The sequence below is a fragment of the Saccostrea echinata genome, unplaced genomic scaffold (genome assembly GCF_033153115.1).
Source record: "Saccostrea echinata isolate AGI-Se365-2 ecotype Australia unplaced genomic scaffold, CSIRO_AGI_Sech_v1 ptg000044l, whole genome shotgun sequence".
NCBI lineage: Eukaryota > Metazoa > Mollusca > Bivalvia > Ostreida > Ostreidae > Saccostrea > Saccostrea echinata.
In genome coordinates, this window is record NW_026889793.1 from 3,427,402 (window position 1) to 3,445,101 (window position 17,700).

The 17,700-nt window shown below is 34.3% G+C and overlaps 1 long non-coding RNA gene across 1 annotated transcript; it reads right to left on the minus strand.

Moving 5' to 3' along the window:
* Positions 1-1,325: 1,325 nt before the first annotated feature.
* Positions 1,326-17,333, minus strand: LOC133201532 (uncharacterized). The gene is made up of 6 exons (XR_009723105.1): positions 17,209-17,333; positions 13,459-13,528; positions 12,334-12,477; positions 4,395-4,504; positions 4,015-4,177; positions 1,326-1,578 (listed from the first exon to the last, which is right to left on the minus strand). It is a non-coding gene; the product is annotated as an uncharacterized LOC133201532 (long non-coding RNA).
* Positions 17,334-17,700: the final 367 nt, after the last annotated feature.

Sequence of the window (17,700 nt, forward strand, 5' to 3'; positions counted from 1 at the left end):
CTCATTTGCGGTTTGTATAAACAAGAGCATAAATTATTGATATAAAATTTTATTCAGAAGAGAAATCACAAATAAAAACCTCACCTTTAATATCATCAATGTTCATTTTTGCATACTTAAACATACATCAATAACAAGATGTGTTTGTGAAACACTGATGCCCCCGTATGGCAGCTTATGGCGAAGGTTAAAGTTTCTCAAATGCAAGTCAAAATCCAGGCCAAAAGATAAAAAATGTTAAATTTGAAAGCCCTAGCTGCAACTGTTCAAAAGTTATGGCGAAGGTTAAAGTTTTTTAAAAGTCAGTAAAACATTAAGGTCAAGGTCAAAGTTGTTGGTATCCAAAGGAAGGTCTTGTCACAAGGATTACATGTGTGAAGTATGAAAGCCTTACATGTAGCTGCAACCATTTAAAAGTTATGGCCAAGGTTAAAGTTTTTCGAAAGTAGGTCAAACTCCTATGTCAAGGTCAAAACGTCAAAGTGGTTGGTATCCAAAGGAAGGTCTTGTCACAAGGATTACATATGCGAAGTATGAAAGCCCTAGCACCAACCATTCAAAAATTATGGCCTACGTTAAAGTTTTTCAAAAGTAGTTCAAACTCCTATGTCAAGGTCAAAGGGTCAAAGTGGTTGGTATTCAAAGGAAGGTGATGTCACAAGGATTACATATGTGAAATATGAAAGCCCTAGCATTGACCATTCAAAAGTTATGGCCAAGGTTAAAGTTTTTCGAAAGTAGGTCAAACTCCTAGGTCAAGGTCAAAAGGTCAAAGTGGTTGGTATCCAAAGGAAGGTATTGTCACAAAGATTACATATGTAAAGTATGAAAGCCCTAGCTCTAACCGTTCAAAAGTTATGGCCAAGGTTAAAGTTTTTCAAAAGTAGGTCAAACTCCAAAGTCAAGGTCAAGGTCAATTATTGGTATCCAAAGGAAGGCCTTGTCACAAAGAATACACATGTGAAGTTTGAAACCCCAAGCACCAACTGTTCAGAAGTTATGGCCAAGGTTAAAGTCTCATAAAATTTTGCAAAAGTGGGTCAAACTCTAAGGTCAAGGTCAAAAGGTCAAATATGATGGTACCCAAAGAAAGGTCTTGTCACAAGAAATACACATGTGAAATATGAAAGTAATAGCTCCAACCAATCAAAAGTTATGGGCAAGGTTAAAGTTGACAGACAGACAAACAGACAGACAGGACAAAAACAATATACCCCCGGGATCTTTCGATCCGGGGGCATAAAAAGAATTGTTATTACTTTTAAAATATGTAAATATATCAATCAATACTAAAAAAGTCTAACATTTCCAATGTTTTACTGAGCTTTGATGTTTGACTGCAGAGTGAGATATTGGACATTGGACCGCTTATGTCACAATGTTGGCAGGATCAGCTTAATCTTATTTTCATCTGTTGGTGTTCGACAGTAACAGAATTGACCAAGTTTAACGCAGTGCAGGTAAAGGAAATTAACATCATAGAAGCCAGCACGAGTACAGTCATAACTGAGGTACAATGTGTAGTAGGCCTCTTGGAGTAAATAGAGAACAAGTATCAGCTGTCAACATGCAGTAGACCTGAAACAAAGTGAGAAAAATTATTACATCACTTATGTCAGCTAAAGGTGCTGTGAGCGAGCTAACAAAATAATAAGGTTATAACCCTGCTGCAATTCTTTTATTTAGGATGTGTAAATGTGACCTTGAACTTACCAAAATGACTTTTGTAAAAAAAGGACAGATCTTTGGACATGATTAATCTAAGAGTGAAATATGGACATCCAATTTTTCTCCATTAATACAAAATAATAGACTTACATTTTTTCTGCCAGAGACCTTAAACTTGTCACAATGACCCTCAGGTCAGAAAAAAAATTTTTGTAGCAAATTAAAGCTCAGTTACAAAGTTATTGACTGGACAGGAATGTTATCTCTTATCTGCCAGTGACCTTGAACTTGCCAGAATGACCTTGGTCAAGGTCAAGACAAACTTCCAGGTCATAAACAATCTTTGTAGCAAGTAAGAGCTTCCAATGATTCTCCAATACAAAGTTACACCCTACACAAGTGTTTTATACCTTTTAAGCCAGTGACCTTGAACTTGCCAGAATTGCCATGGGCCAAGGTCATGACACACTCTCAGGTCTTCAATAATCTTTGTACCAAGAATGAGCTTCAATGATTCTCCATTGCAAACTGATATCCTGGACAAGAAGTTTATATCATTTCCGTCAGTGACCTTGAATTTTGACAGACTGTTTGATGGGATCCCGCCAATCAAGTCGGGTTCATCAAGACATTTGAGCAATATAAGCCTTAAAGATTCAACAAACTTTCATAAAATAATTATCGTTAATATTATTAAATTAGTTTAAAACTATACTAAACATAACTATTTACATCATATTGAAACATTGTACTGAACAAAAGTAGTTTTGCCCTCGACTTGTTAATAACAGCTGTGGCTAAAAATAGTGATTGGGTCATGTGGGGATTTTTTCTTTACAGAGCAATGACTGTTTACAATCTAACATATAAGAAAGGATAAGATAGGCTAAGATCCCTTTTTGGCCCCTGGTTTGGGGTGTCTTTTAGAATGTTGCAACAGTTTTTCAGTTAAAAACCTGTTGTCACCCCTGCCATAAATTGAGTATTGTTTCTAAGTTATGGGATACACAGAGGCCACAGGAAAAATGTCAGTTTCCGAATTTTCTCATTTTATGCAAATTTTCATTGGTTTTACAGCACATTTTGGTTCAGAAAAGATAGAGCACAAGCTTGCCTATCTACCAAATTTATATATTTCATACAATAGTATCAGATGCATCTTATGTATAAAAATCTCAGATAGGCAGCCTTGTGCTCTATATTTCCCAAAGTGAAAAGTATCTCAAATCAGGGGTTTAAATTTTCCTGGAAAACCCACTAGCCCAGGGGCTATTGACCAGTAAAAATTACTAGCCCAAACCTCAAACTAACTAGCCCAACAACTTTTTCATGCGAAATGAAAACATAACAAGTAAAAGATTTAAAGGCTGTGGTGACAGAAACAAATTAAACTACAATGTAGTTCTCAGTCTAATGAAATCACTCGACATAGAAAAGTGAAAGTAAACTGTTGAGATTTTTTCCCCATTCTGTTAGTCCGATGGACTATCATTACATCTGAATTAGCTAGCCCGAGTCTTAAATTGACTAGCCCTGGGCATCGGGCTACCATATATTTCAACCCCTGCAAATTTGACAAAATGCAACCAGAATTGAGGAAATTCTGGAAAATAACCTACTTCTACACCCTCTTGTGGCCTCCGTGTAAGCTTTGAATCAAAATTAGTGCTGGTTTTAAAACAAGCATTATTTTTAATTCTTACCTGCAAACTATCACAATTTTAACTGTGTTCTGATTTTTACATCAAACAAGGGGCCAGATTCGGCCGTTACCATACCTTGTCCTTTCTTTAAAAGTTTTTAGATTATTTATTTGAAGGACTGAAATAGGGGTTCAACAGTTATTTCATCAATACGACCACTTGGTCTTTTACATGACTGGACCACTCATTTACTAGACTGGGTCAAACATGCCTTAGTGTCAAACCCTGTTGAACTAGCCGGAATGACCTTGGGTCAAGATCTTGACACACCAACAGGTCATAAACATTCTTTGTACCAAGTTTGAGCTTCCAATGACCAACAAGTTGGCACCGATAGACTGACAAGGTGATTCTTATATATTCCCCCAACCTTTATTGTGGGGGTAGAAGACCAGCATGATGAATATAAGACAGAACATTCAGGATCTAAATGAAAAATGGGGACTCCTGATACACGTATCAGAGTGGAAGGAGATGCTCAATACAAAATTGCCACCTTCAGTGCCATTGGGAAAACCCAATTCTAAGCTGCTACCCAAGTGACATATACTGTGTTCTTAGAGGAAGAAAACTGTAGCAGTGTTCTATGGAAATAAATTTTGTAAGAAAGGTGAAAGCTGAGAAATAAAGGAAAGGAAGTTACCTGCCCAGCCATGAGGACTGCACTGTCACCATTCCTCCAAAGACAATGATTGTGGATGAGAAGAGATGGGCTGCAGAAAGTGAAAGTGAGCTGCAAAGTGATCACCATCCACTAGTCATCTATTTCACCAGTGGTGGTTAAGGTGCCACTCTATACAGATTATCTGAAAAACAAGGAAATTTCATTGAAAACCTAAAAGATCTGCTGCAATTCTTTGATTCTCAAAGAAAACAGACAGCTATGGCTCAATTAGCAGCCACACATTTCTGAGAAGAATAAAAGAATCCACACGAAGAAAATTTGCCTTTGACCTAAAGCTTCAATGCAAAACAGAGTAAAAAAAAATATCAGTACTATTAGCACTATTCCATGAGATTTACCTTTGATTAAGTGGGCCACGTCTTCTACCATCAATTCAATCATAAGCTGCTACCAGAAACAGTGTGGAAAGTCCTGTCAACTTACCGGTAATTCCTTTTCCTTTCGATGACTGAAAAGCAATGAGTGGAAATTTCAGTGTTGCCTAGTGACTATGAATTAAACATGACAGAAGAAAATGTTTGTTAGAAGATTATTAACTTGACTTTTAAGTCCAAATAATCTTGCTAGCTAAAATTAAAAGAGTGTTCCAAGGAACATATGTGTCACCTGATGAACAGCATCATTATTTAAGATTAAAAGAAAATCTAAGGGTGGTCAAATATTATGAGGGCTGTTAAGAGATTATTAGTACATAGTGTTTATTTTTCTTTCCAAGTAATGCCTTTTGGTGAAAAATGGCATATATGTTTGACAAACACTTAGAATTAACAAGAGGCCCATGGGCCACATCGCTCACCTGAGCACATTGGCTAGGCAAATGCACAAATCAGTTCAGTATTGAAAAGATTACCCGGGGGGGGGGGGGGGGGGGGGGGGGGGGTACTTGAGAAGATTTTTAAAAAATTTTCCCATATATTCCTTTGTAAAAATTTGATCCCCCATTGTGGTTCCTCCCTATCCCAGGGGTCATCATTTGAACTTGAACTTGAATCTACACTACCTGAGGATGCTTCCATATCAATATGACTAAACATAGCTTTCCTGTTCTTGAGAAGAAATATTTTTTCTATATGTTCTTATGTAAAACTTTTGATCCCCCAATGGGCCCCACCCAACCCCTGGGGGTCATCATTTGAACAAAATTTTATCTACACTACCTGAGGATGCTTCCATATCAAAATGACTAATCATGGTTTGCAGTTCTTCAGAAGAAGATATTTTCCTATATATTTCTATTTAAGACTTTGTGGCCCCATCCTACCCACGGCGGTCATGATTTGAACAAAATAGAATCTACACTACCTGAGGATGCTTCCACATAAATATGATCAATCAGGGCTTTGCTGTTCCTGAGATGAAGATTTTTAAAATTTTTCCTATACATTTCTATGTAAAACTTTGATCCTCCATTGTGGCCCCATCCTACCCCCAGGGGGTATGATCTGAATAAATTTGAATCTACCCTACCTGAGGATGCTTCCATATAAATATGAACAAACTGGGCTTTGCTGTTCTTGAGAAGAAGATTTTTCCTATATATTTCTATGTAAAACTTTGATTCTCCATTGTGGCCCCGCCCTACCCCCGGGGGTCATGGTTTGAACAAACTTGAATCTACACTACCTGAGGATGCTTCCATATAAATATGACTCATCATGACTTTGCTGTTCTTGAGAAGAAGATTTTTAAAGATTTTTCCTATATATTTCTATGTAAAACTTTGATCCTCCATTGTGGCCCCATCCTACCCACGGGGGTCATGATTTCAACAAAATAGAATCTACACTACCTGAGGATGCTTCCATATAAATATGACTCATCATGGCTAAATTGCTGTTCTTGAGAAGAAGATTTTTAAAGATTTTTCCTATATATTTCTATGTAAAACTTTGATCCTCCATTGTGGCCCCGCCCTACCCCCGGGGGTCATGATTTGAACAAACTTGAATCTACATTACCTGAGGATGCTTCCATATCAATATGACTCATCATGACTTTGTTGTTCCTGAGAAGAAGATTTTTAAAGATTTTTCCTATATATTTCTATGTAAAACTTTGATCCTCCATTGTGGCCACGCCCTACCCCCGGGGGTCATGGTTTGAACAAACTTGAATCTACACTACCTGAGGATGCTTCCATATAAATATGATTCATCGTGGCTTTGCTGTTCTTGAGAAGAAGATTTTTAAAGATTTTTCCTATATATTTCTATGTAAAACTTTGATCCTCCATTGTGGCCCTACCCTACCCCGGGGGTCATGATTTGAACAAACTTGAATCTACACTACCTAAAGATGCTTCCATATAAATATGACTCATCATGACTTTGTTGTTCCTGAGAAGAAGATTTTAAAAGATTTTTCCTATATATTTCTATGTAAAACTTTGATCCTCCATTGTGGCCACGCCATATCCCCGGAGGTCATGGTTTGAACAAACTTGAATCTACACTACCTGAGGATGCTTCCATATATATAAGACTCATCGTGGCTTTGCTGTTCTTGAGAAGAAGATTTTTAAAGATTTTTCCTATATATTTCTATGTAAAACTTTGATCCTCCATTGTGGCCCCGCCCTACCCTCGGGGGTCATGATTTGAACAAACTTGAATCTACACTACCTAAGGATGCTTCCATATAAATATGACTCATCATGACTTTGTTGTTCCTGAGAAGAAGATTTTAAAAGATTTTTCCTATATATTTCTATGTAAAACTTTGATCCTCCATTGTGGCCCTGCCCTACCCCCAGGGGTCATGGTTTGAACAAACTTGAATCTACGCTACCCGAGGATGCTTCCATATAAATATGACTCATCATGGCTTTGCTGTTCTTGAGAAGAAGATTTTTAAAGATTTTTCCTATATATTTCTATGTAAAACTTTGATTCTCCATTGTGGCCACGCCCTACCCCCGGGAGTCATGGTTTGAACAAACTTGAATCTACGCTACCCGAGGATGCTTCCATATAAATATGACTCATCATGGCTTTGCTGTTCTTGAGAAGAAGATTTTTAAAGGTTTTTCCTATATATTTCTATGTAAAAATTTGATCCTCCATTGTGGCCCCGCCCTACCCCCGGGGGGTCACAATTTGAACAAACTTGAATGTACACTACCTGAAGATGCTTCCACTTGAGTTTCATCTTTCCTGGCCCTATGGTTCTTGAGAAGAAGATTTTTAAATGATGCATTTATTTTTTCACTAATTCTTAATTATCTCCCCTTGAAAGAGGGTGTGGCCCTTCATTTGAACAAACTTGAATCCCCTTCACCCAAGGATACTTTGTGGCAAGTTTGGTTGAAATTGGCCCAGTGGTTCTGGAGAAGAAGATGAAAATGTGAAAAGTTTACAACAACGACGACGCCAATGACAACGACGATGACGACGACAGACAACGGACAAATTTTGATCAGAAAAGCTTACTTGAGCCTTCGGCTCAGGTGAGCTAATAAAAACAACAAATATTTTACAAATATTTTATTTCTTCTATTCAATGGTATATTAATGGGTAAATAGAAGGGGTACCCGGTGCCGTCACGAAATCATATATTGAAATATGTTATACCTATATTCAAACTCCCAGTGGACCCATATACAGCAAGAGTAAAAATAATTCAAATTATATATCGGTATTTATTTTTTCAATTTCATTTCAATTCATTTTGTGCAAGCTTCTTAGAATTTCAATCAGAAATACGGAGATCATAAAAAAAATCTAAGCTAGGTATAGATATCTGATTACATCAATAAAAAAGATTTTGACGTCAACGCGACACAGCAAGCATACCTATAGAATTTTACGTAGCTCTTTGGAGAACTCTTTTCCAGACTAAAAGATCTGCTAAAACAATAACAACTAGTGCTAACTGTAACGAGAACTGTTTCAGATGTTCCCCAAACACTTCCCCATTCTCTTATGGGCCCCATTCATTACAGGCTTCATTTAATTATGCAATTCTTTTGTTTAATTAATCTATACTTTATTTTCAGTAGTATTTATTCGAAAAACAACACTGGTATAGTTCTTTGAGTATTAAATTAGCCAATTGGATTTCAGCGCATGCTAGGCCTGAGTATATCGCAAACTACCTAACAATGATACGGTCATGTGATATACAACATGTACCATGATACAGCTGTCACCAATTGAATTAAGCTTTATCTTAACATATAATTCTTTGCTAACTCCACAGATATAGAAAATATACAAAGAATATCTTGATAACCCTTATCAAAGTTAATAAAAGGTGGATTTATAGTCTTGATATTGTATTTTTTCTTTGCTACCTTTTTTCAGCCATTTTAAAACATTAAAATTTGTTAGGTTGAATGTAGAAGTTACAAACAAAACAATGAAAATTATCTTCTACTGTATCACAATACATACATGGCGATACGCGTATCGTCAGCCCTTGCGATCAATACGATCGATGTATTGCTGTATCGTTACACCTCTAGCGCATGCACATGCCCATATTTTCTAAATATTTCATATTCCTTCCTCGTGAAGAGACTCACAATAAATAGCTATGTAAGAAATCTAAAGATTTTCATTGAAAACTATGAGAGATACAGCCATATAAGTATTAGCAAATCAGAATCCACGTTCTTGCATTCAATTTTCATAGTAGCACAATGTAGGAACCCATTACACCTACCTATATTGTAAATTCCATCCAGTTTTGTTAAAAACTAAGAAAGTTACTACTGTAACAGCCATTTAAAGTTTAAGCCAATCAAATTGCAGCACACTTGCATGAGCGTGTTTTCACAATATCTCATATATTATATCAAAATGGAGAGCCTTTTTGTGTATGACTATGTTTTAAATTTCAAAGCATTTCATCAAAAAAAAAGGTTATTGAGATTTTTTGTGTCAGTCAAACAGAGCAAAGCACACATGCATGCACATGCTTTCTTGCTAATTCAACCACCTCTTCTTGTCTACACTACTAATATAAGTTTATACAATGAAGTTCAAAGCATATCATAAAAAAACAGGAAGGTTAATGGTGTTTCAATTGCTTCAGTCATTTCACTCCTTGCACGTGCATGCATGTGCATGTAAGTGTGGGTAAAATGACCTTCCTTCTGCACATCTACACAACATGCCTGTTAACCCTAAAAAGGTTTCATCTCAATCAGTTGAGTAGTTTCTGTGATGACAGAGAAAGAAGCATTAAAGCTTCCAGACTGTCTCAACATGGTAAAGATCTATGGCTGGCATGAGATGAAAATGAAGAAGCAATGATGCTTTAGGTCAATAAACATATGCAAGTTTATAATTCCAATGGGACATGTCTAATTATCCTATCAATTAGAAATTTTGCATAGCTGTTTTATTTGTTCTTGTTAAAATGTTGACAAATTTTCATGAATTAATGTCTTTCTTTTATGGAGTAAAAGTAAATGTCTCATTAATTTCAAAATAGCCCTTATATAGCAAAGAAAAAAAAATCCACAAATAGTAAGACCCATACAGAATAGCATTTATCATATAAAATCTGACAATAGATATATGATTCTCCACCCTTCAAAGCTAAAGTGAATTATAAAATTGAAATTAACAAGAAGTCTGTGAGCCAATGTTCACTAGTAATACCCCTGCTTTGATGTGAATATACATTCTGATGTGAATATACACAAGTTCAGTTATGGACAGACTCAAGGATGAACAAGAAGTTGACATCAGATTTGTACAAAAATTAATCCCAAAATATGACATGCCTAAACAAAGAATGTGCTAAAATTTCAAGCATCTGCAATCAGTAGTTGCTGAGAAAATTGCGACCAAAATTTGTCATGTATGGTACGGACAGATGCACGGATAAACAGGAAGTTGACATTGGATTCGTACAAATATAAATCCCACTATATGGCATGCCTAAACAAAGAATGTGCGAAAATTTCAAGCATCTGCAATCAGTAGTTGCTGAGAAAACTGCAACCAAAATTTGTTATGTATGGTACAGACAGATGCACGGATAAACAGTAGGTTGTAATCAGATTCGTATGAAAATGAATCCCACTTTATGGCATACCTCAATAAAGTGTGTACTAAAATTTCAAGCATCTGCGATGAGTAGTTGCTGAGAAAACTGTGACGAAATATTTGTTACGGACAGACAGACACACAGACAGACAGACAGACACACAAGGGTAAAACAGTATACCCCCCTCTCCTTCGGAGTGGGGGTATAATAATTAAAATAATTATTTTTAATAAATATATCTTTATCCCAGATATCTTCCAAAAGAGATTTCAGTCTCTATTCACTCTATAACGATACTTTTGGTATACCCATCCTGACGTCTTTTCATTGTATTTAAATTTCAGTTTGTGTGGTTATATTGCATACAGTTTCAAAGTACAGTGTCATGAGCTCATATACAGTAACATGTGATATAAATGCTAATTATCAAAATCCTGCCTCTCAAAATCAAAAAACAAAGAAAAAAATAATAATAATTCAATCAACCGCCAGAGTGATTTTATACAATCAAAGGTCAAGGTCAACTGAATTGTAATGTAACGAACTCACTTGCATTGAACTCTCTTTGTTTGAAAAATTGGTTTGTTTAAAATGAACTGGGTTTCTCCTAAAATGCTGGTACAGTTTCTTTGCAATAAATACTCGTTTAGATTGAAATCGGTTAACTTGAAAAACTCTGTTAATTTGAAGTGATTTTGGGGTCCGCTGAACACAAAGCTTATAGCAGTTTTGATAACGGGTACATTGAAGTTGCCGATTGCGACGCGTGGACTCAGGTGACTGACTATATATAAAGTCTAGCACGTGTTAATTTTTTACAGGTGATTTGATGTTGGTGGACCTGTACAAATTTAATTATGTGTCGTATAGATAAAACAATAATCATTGAGCATTTCTCACCGGAACATATTAGTCGCCATTTTTATTTTCTAACTACGGCATTAAGACCGACATGGATAAAATACGCAGGGGTGTCATGTGTACATTGGTGTGTGGAGAATAGGGCTGTGTATTGACCAAAATATTTCGATAAGATATTTTATAAAGCAATATGCAATATATTGGATTCTAAAATAAGTCTAGCAAAAAGGTCTTGTAAATCATTTAATGCATAAATTTGATAAAAATGGGTGTTTTAATACCAAATTGGAAGTTCATATGTCTCACTGTCTTTACAAAGAACACTTCAAATTCAAACTTTTAATGACTGAAAAACTAATATGTTAAAATATAGTTGTATATGAATTTTGCAATAGTTAATTAAGACGTGCTATCTCCTTAATGTTTATTTTATTATATTGACCAGTTTTAATTAAAAACAGTTAAAAATTATCTTTGGTGACTGAAATTCCCAACTTTTTCACAGAATTATAAGAAAAACAGTCTGCCCAATACGTATTGGAAGTTAGTTTGTCGATACGATAAATTCCTGAATATCGATATGTATTGATTAATCAATATATTGACACAGCCCTAGTGGAGAAAGTGCCGGAGTAAATAAATCCACTGTAATCAAGTAAATGGAAAATAAACTTCTTGAATTGAAGTATATGAAGCATATGTTTTCAATGCTGATGAGACAGGGCTGTTCTATAGATTCGAACCTGACAAATCATTGCATCTACGCGGCAATGTTCAGGACGAACTTTTTTCATGTATAAATAGTCTTGATAGTTTTCTAACACAGATCCAAAAAAAAAAAAAAAAAACAGTAAAAAAAATTTAGGACTTTTTTGAAAAATAGAGATAAGTACATTTCTCAAACACTGCATGTAATGTTATGTAAAAAATATGAATTCGCAATTGTATATTTTTTTTTACTGTACAGTCAAGCCTCGGTACCCCTAACTTGAAGGGACCAAGAAAAAACTTCGAGATATCTGAGGATTCGAGATATCGAGGGTAAAACACTTAAAGAATAAGTGGTTGGGACAGCAAATCACTTTGACATATCCATGGTATTCAAGATATCAGTGTTCCAGATAATGAAGTTCAACTGTATCTACATTTTTTATGTAATTCATAGCACACAGATATAATGAAATTCGTTTACTTTGAATTAAATCTCAAGGTCCCTTAAATTTCAATGTAAACGAGTTTGACTGTATATGGTATTTTACAAAAGCCAAAGTGCCAAGCAATGCAAGTGCAAGGTATCAAATCCATTCCTCTTACAGTTCTCAGGATCTAGGGTATGACAGACAGACAGACACCATGTAAAGTGATCTCTAAGTGTCACTTTTACCAAAATTTTTTTCATAATCATTTTGTTTTCTTACCTCTCTGAAGAGCATGAAAAAGGTTACATAGGTGACAGGTAGAAATACATGTCATGGGATGTATTGATGTAATCTTTTTAGTGAGCAGATTGCATCATGAATTGTTTATCTGCCGTTGCTGATCTTTAACAAGGAAGACTTCTCCTGAAATAAGAAAAATTATTTTCAAAAGTGAAGTTACCTGTTACTCTTAAAGGGACATAGACACTGATTCGACATTTTGAAATATTTTCTCAAATTGTCTGTATTATATCATGACATATATGTGGCTATAGCATTTCACATGGAAATATAATAAAAAACTTATTTTATCTGTAAATTATTGAAACTATGAATTTCGGGATGCGTTTGATTGACACATCCTTGCACTTTCACAAGTAAACTTCATCCTTAAAACTTAAGAAAAATAGGTTTTTTGATACATATTAATGAAAAAATATAAAAAAATATAATCCAGAAAATTAAGAGTAGAAATGAGAGAAAGCAAAACCAACTAACCAGTATTGTCAGTCCATGCTCAGTGATGTGTGAAGAGTTTAACAAATTGAACACAAAACAGTTTACGTTCCATTGGGTGTATTCAATTTGTTAAACTCTGCACACATCACTGAGCACGGACTGACAATACTGATGAGTTGGTTTTGCTTTCTCACATTTCAACTGTGAATTTTCTGGATTTTATCTTTAATTTTTTTTATTAAAACACAACAAAATTTCTTAAGTATCAAGGATGAAGTTTTACTTTGTGAAAGTGCAAGGATGTGTCAATCAAATGTGTCCCTAAATTCGTAGTTTCAATAATTTCCAGGTAAAATAAGTTTTTTTTAATGATATTTCCCTGTGAAATACTATAGCCACACATGTCATGATCTAGTCGAAAATTTTAGAAAATATTAACTTCAAATCTGATCGAGTCTATGTCCCTTTAAAGGTCATACACAAGAAAATAATTCACTATATTTTACTATAAAGCCTTGTATAAATTAATCAATTAATATGACCCTCACTAGATAAAAGATGAAGAAAAAATGAATGATGCTTGGACAAAAATTTGAGACCAGAAATAAAATAATTCCTTATGCAGCTTTTAATAGAGAAAATTGATATTATTGATAGGTAAGATACCTTCAATCATGTGGATTTCACATGCTGATAAACAATTTACACACCATCCAGGAAGTTGCATCATGAGCACCTAAAAAAAGAGTATTCCTTAAATTCATTGATTGCCCACAAGTATAATATTCCTAATATTTGAGTAAAAAATAAATACTGTAGGCCTAAAATGAGAAACCGAAAAAGAAAACCTGAAAAGAAATTGTCTCTTTCTACAAAGAACAATAACTGACTAAGTTCATTTTGATTTGCTATTCCTGGCTCTAAGCTAAGCATGGCATAACAAGGGTCTACTGGAAAGAAAGGGTAAATTATTCATATGGTAAAAAATTAACAAATCAAACTTTGTAAATAAATACCCAAGCATTTGGTTTTGTCTTTGATTTCGACAAAATGTTATTGATCTCCAAAAATTTTTGTTTATGTGTGCTGAGCCACAGTAAAATTTTAAATGTTGTAGAACTGTATATCCATATCTAGATTCAGTAAGAAATTTCTAGTCATTTGACAAGTTAATTTCACAGTTTCACCAAAGTTTGATTAACAATGTTATGGTTAATAAAATATTATCCAATTTAAGCTTATAGTTATATTATTAAAGTGCAATTTGTCAAAGTAAAAAATGCCTGTAAAAAGAACAAGTGGCCATGGGCAACAATGCTCACCCGAGTCACTATGGCCTTGCTGTTCTACTTTTTTTTTTACTACACATGATGATGTATACTTATTCATATGTAAAAATTTGATTGTCCATTGTGGCCCCACCCTACCCTGGGGAGGGGGGGTCATGATTTAAACAAACCTGAATGTACACTAAGTAATGAAGCTTTCAGAGAATTTTCATTTTCTGGTCCACTGATTCTTGAGAAGAAATGTTTTTAAAGATGCCATTAAATTTACAACAATTCTTAATTATTTCCCCTTGAAAGAGGGTGTAGCCCTTCATATGAACAAACTTGAATTTCCTTTACCCAAGGATGCTCTGTGGCAAGTTTGGTTAATATTGGCAAAGTGGTTCTGGAGAAAAAGATGAAAATGTGAAAAGTTTATGTCGCCGCCTCCAACAACAACAGTGACAGACAACAGACAAATTTTGATCAGAAAACCTCTCTTAAGCCTTTGGCTCAGGTGCTAAAATAAAAAATGGAGAAATAAAATTTATTGTTAATGACAGTTTTACTTATGTATTTTAAAACTCTTTCTCAAATACCATGGATATGTCTAAGTGCTCAAGTTCAGTGAGTTTATGAACTTTACCCTCTATTCTTGAAACCTCAATTATCTGTTTCTCAAAGGTTTTTTTTTTTTTTTCAGTCCCATCTATTGCCATAATAGGCTTATCTCCAGGGGGTCCTCATGACTAGCAATTACATAAGCAATAATGTTTTTGGATATTAATATATTGAAATAAATAAAACTGAATAATTAAATGACAAGATATGCATTCGACATTGGGTGACACAATTGGGGAAAATATTCTGGCATGTTACCCTCGAAGTAAGTGATTGTGAAATTTACTTGTCTGAACATAACTTTTACTTGTATAAAAATATTTCATAAAAGACCTATTTAACAATTTGAAAAAATATTGTACATTACAATAGTCTATAATACATTCATTGAGTCTGTTTTTGAGATTTTGAGTGGACACATCTATTGCAAATTACTAAACTGTATCATCCTATCCTAAAGTAGATGTAAATCATGTTATATAATTACATGTATGAAAGAAAAATAGTAACAAGAAATAGCTGACTATATGACTTCAAATTTTTCTTTGCCTTCTTTTGCTTATCCTTTGTAGCCTAAATTGTCTTTTGCTAAAGCTCTCCTGCCAGATAATAAAAACCCAAATTTCCTTCAGTAAAAGTACACGTTTCAAAGTTACTGTAGTTCTAAGTAGTCAACTTCCTGGTACTTTAAATATTAAAATTAAAATTGTGACAAATGCCTGAAAAACATCAGATATTTCAGACAAGTTTCATAGTAACATTGTTCCTGATCAAGTTTGACAACCAGGGCCATCATTATTACGAGCAGGATCATTCAACATTTAACTATTTACAAACCGCATGCATGGCATGTTTTCATTTTGAACCTCCGATAAAAAGTTGACAACAAATTTTAATTCTTTAAGTTTTCATGCTCAGCTAAAAAAAATTCTTCCTAGAAAAATATCCCTTGTCAAATCGGACAAGTGGTCAGTAATTATCACTTGTTCATAAAAAATTTTACTGGTACATGTACTGGACAAGTGGATGAGCATACAATGTCGAGCCCAGGAACTGCCCCATTTCTTGTTTATATTTGCCTTAGCAACCAACAGCATTAAATCTCGAACCCGAGCTATTATAATATGTAGCATAAAAGCACACGAGGATGATCAAGAGGGTGTTACAACTGTTTCTGTTTTGTTGTATTTGTTTCTAGCATTTGTTATTAACTGTTTCTGATGTGATGTGAATTCTTCATGGTATATATAGTGAAACTATATTTGTGATAAAAACATGATAAAAAAAATTAATAAAAAATGTTTTTCAAAAATGTAAATGATACTAGTAGTATAAAAACTCATTTTTAAGCATTTTAGAGTAGAATATAAACATCGAACCTAATGGGTCCTAGAAAAAACTTTGTGATATCCTACGGTTCAAGATACTGCAGTTAAAATATGTACTTATAGCATAGCATAAATTTTCCATCTTTAACACTCAGTTATACCTCGATAAATATTGCTAATGAGAGGAGGAGCGCAATTAATATTTCTATCTTCATGATAACACAAATCTAAATAAGTCAGTTATTTTTATAGCTAATTTAGCCTTCATTAAGTTCAAAAAATTTCTTTAAATCTGTTCTGAATCAGACAAGTAAAAAATATTTATGCATTCAGACACAGGGTTTAACATTTATAAGGCATATGTCTGATCGACACTGACTAGTAAAAGTTTGGTCCTGTCTAAAAATTGAGTGTACATCTGACATGTAAAATTAATATAACAAGTGTGCAGCATGTGTATTTTATTCATCTGCTCTCATGTACACACAGGATTCGAAATACCCCAAACTGTAGGGGTCTACAAATACAGTCATGACTTTAATGATTTTAGGTTAAAATTAAAAACAAGTAATTGTAATTGGAAGTATTCTATCAATACTAATATGTCAATTAAGTTTCATCCACCAGTATAATGCTACGACATTGACGAGAAAAAACCATGCGTTTTCTACATGGGCATTTCTTCAATCAATTTGTTTATGTACCAGTATAAATTTATAAGAATCCTCTTGGGTTTTAATGTGATGGAGGAGGGTGCATTTAGTCATCAGGATGTTGTAACGCGGTCTTAAAACTCTTTAATAGCTTTGGGGCACGAACTACTTTTAAATTAGTTAAATAATCTAACTGCGTCTCCAGACGAGCCCTCACCACACCTCTCTTAAACCGGGTCTGAAGCACATTAATCATTTTAATGATTAGAAAATTCTATCTACAACTACTTCCTCTTCCAGATGACATCAGTCTATTGCAGTGCAAACAAAAAATTAGTTTTATATTTTTTGGTTTTGGTATCTACACTGCTTTACTGTTGTTACAAGGATTACAGCAAGTTAAACTATGAATTAAATTATTTTTTAACCCCACTAGTGATTGTACCAGCTAAATGACTGTGTATCAGTGTATCGTCCAAGTGTAGAATTGTAGATATCTTTTTATTAAAACTTTGAATTTGATAGATTTGAACTTAGGCGACTAACCGTATGTTTCTTACACATTCTTCTAATACTTCCACAACAAAACACTCGCCGCAACCATTCTTATTAGTCATCCTAAGCTTCCTCAGTCCTCGGTCGGAGCCTGTACTGCCATTTTGGTTGGCTAAATAACCCGACCCACTGTTGTTTCGTAAATTGCCAACCCGTTTTTTTTTTTAAATACAGAACATTTAATTCTAATAAATCAGATCTTATTTCCTCTGGTAATTCATCACATTTTTTCAGACCAGCTGTACAGCATTTCAAGACAGAATAAAAAGATAAATATTTATTTATAATTGCCATGTCGAACCTCGTATCAGTCGATGCTGAAGAAAGATGGTGATGAGGACGGAAATGCACAATTCATTTATTTTATTGATTAATCCTATTGCAAGTAATTGATGATAGTATCGTCATGATTTTTTCATAAATATGCAATACAGAATTAAAAAGTTTTGAAATTATTGGTAAATAAACATGATAAATGGCAAT